Raw genomic sequence first — 2,974 nt, forward strand, 5'->3', positions numbered from 1 at the left:
TCTCTCTCTCTCTCTCTCTCTCTCTCTCTCTCTCTCTCTCTCTCTCACTGCGTCCGTATGAAAGTCTCTCTCTCTGTCTGTCTGACACACACGCACACGCACGCACACAAACACACACACACACACACACACACACACACACACACACACACACACACACACACACACACACACACACACACACACACACACACACACAAACAAACAAAAGCTGATAAAACTACCAAAGGCATCCAGCGAGAGTGAAATCGAGTGAAAATGAGAGCGAAGGAGTATGAAAGCGAGAGCGAGAGAGCAAGTAGACCAGAGAGCAAGACGGCGATAGACGAACGAGTGAACGATACGCGAATATTGCAAAGGTAAAATGACATTAGTTCCATACCTCTGAGACTTGGATTAATACATAGCTAAATAGAGAATCGTTGAAAAGGTTAACCACTCTTACAGATAAATAAAATGTGTTGATACATAAATGTTATAGATTCCGGGATGTGAAATGGTCATCTCACTCTCCAATAATGGCATAGTGAATAGTGTTTTTCTCCCAATTTATATGTATGGACAGTTTAGTGTCCGTATGCCTTTTCCATCTTTCTAACATGATAACACTACTTAATTATTAAAAGAAAATATGAATACACTCAATAATATATGCACTACTATGAGACCAAATATTAGAGGGCCATACACTTCAGAGATATTGCAGTTGGGCACAGGAAATAGTTATTTCGACGAATCGCAGATAAATTATGTAGGTAACACGCTGATTGACCTCTGTGTCTGGAGGCGAAGCACCTTTTTTTCAAATATCCCATGAATGAAGCAAGCATAAGATAACCAATATATCCGCGTGTTAGATTTTACTGTCGTATTTTGTTTCTAAGTACATGTTCGTGTTTATTTTCTCTCTCTCTCTCTCTCTCTCTCTCTCTCTCTCTCTCTCTCTCTCTCTCTCTCTCTCTCTCTCTCTCTCTCTCTCTCTCTCTCTCTCTCTCTCTCTCTCTCTCCTTTCAGTATGGGATTCTGCGTTGCGTGTTGGGGTACGAGTTTTCTCTCAATAGCCATGACTATCCTTTTTAAGATTTTGTACCGTATAACTATTTGTAAGCTTAACTAGAAACGTGTCTTTGATGAGTCACTTAATTCTTACAAGCACTTCTTCTCAGTGGAACCCTCGACCGTCATGTGACCTAAAATCCCTCGTGTGTCCATCAGTTGTGACAATATAAATAAGCGTTTTATCTTTCCAGGCGTCGTAAGCAAGAAGGACCTAAGTCATTGGCCTTAGAAAGGAGGTACCATTTTGGCTATTACTTTGCGATTATTTGAGCAATGTTTTACTTATAAAGCCACTTGTCATCCACTGCATTTTGAAAGGCATATCTTGCGTTTAATTTTGAATGCACTGAAATGTGTTGCAAGTTGAGTCTGAATGTGGAATTTGTGATTTAAGCGAAAAGCATTACACTTGTACATCCGGTGGTTGCCCGTATACGATGCGTTTGAATATTGATACACACTTGCCTTTGAGAATTAAATGAAACTAAAAGATACATGTCTTGGAATTGCTCACATCGTGTCTCTTTAGTATTTTTTCGACATTAGAGTAATCTGATCGTCTCTTGGTGACAAAAACAAATTCAAATTTTTAAATCAATTAAGAGCACGTTTTATTCAAGTCGAGAGATTTTCCTTCGCATTACTTCACTTGAACCATTTCCCATATATTTAATTGAATGGAAATACTTCAGTCATTCATTAAGAAAAGAGATGTTACTGAAACGTCCATTGAGACCTATGAACCGGCGAAATAAATTTAGGCCATTGATGTCTGCGGACGTTGTGTACCACACCAATCGATAATTACAACCGCATTCAACCCGTAATATCCAAAATCTTGAATGAGGGTTCTCCAAATAGGAGTGTATACGGGTCAGATGTAATTTAAAGGTGTTGTTGTAGTTGTCTTCTGGCGATTCCACATACAAACACAGAATTAAGAGACTAGGAAACCAAAAGTGTATGACCATCATATGGCACGAAGACTGGTCGAGTCTGCCAGCTACTTCCTACGAGCAAACGTCGCCGGTGGAATTTCAGAAAACGTGCGGTGATTTCGCAGTGCGTAATATCACTGTGTCAATGTATTATTAAAAATGACCTTTAAAATTCAATCAAGTTTCTTATCTTGTTATCGAATAAGATCGCAAGTAAATATAGAACAGAGGATGGCTGTATACGCTTCTCCAAATTCCAGCAGCGGATTCCTGACTCCCCGGACACCCGCACACTACAAGAGTACCAAATACCTCATGCCTACACAACTCTGAAACAATAGTAAATCTTTTAAAACCCACCAAAATAAGTTGAGAGTTTTATTCCCATTCATTAAGTTTCGCACACGTTATATATGAATTAGTGGCATTATCATATTTTTTAAGTGCTTGCGGAAGAGTTTTCAGCAATGAAAAGGTCTGCATTTGAAATTTGTAGACTGTCCTGTCAAACTAAACATTTTTTAAATTGACAATCTGCCGCTATTCTGAAGCGTGAATAAAATCAGGATTTTTGGGAATGAAAAGAGTAACATTATTTGTAAGTATGATAAAATATTAAAATAAAAAACTCGTTATTCATATACACGTAGAAACTTAACTGCAAAGATGACAATGATATATAGTGATCATGATAAGTAATATGTTTATTATCAAATTAGTCACTAACACTGATGGCGGTAAGAATGAACAATGGTGAAATAAAGACGAGATATAGTGAGACATCGATAATGATTCCAAGACAGTGCGGAACCACGACGAAATTAAGGGAATGCGTCAATAACTACATTTGAAATTACACGCAATATCTTAATCATGAAAAAAAAACACCTTTGTGATGATCGTAATATTTATGATCATAACGTGAATGCGATAGATGAAAACAATTATTCTACTAAATAGAATTATTAGGATAATAT

Source organism: Penaeus vannamei, chromosome 36 (genome assembly GCF_042767895.1).
Source record: "Penaeus vannamei isolate JL-2024 chromosome 36, ASM4276789v1, whole genome shotgun sequence".
Classification (NCBI taxonomy): domain Eukaryota; kingdom Metazoa; phylum Arthropoda; class Malacostraca; order Decapoda; family Penaeidae; genus Penaeus; species Penaeus vannamei.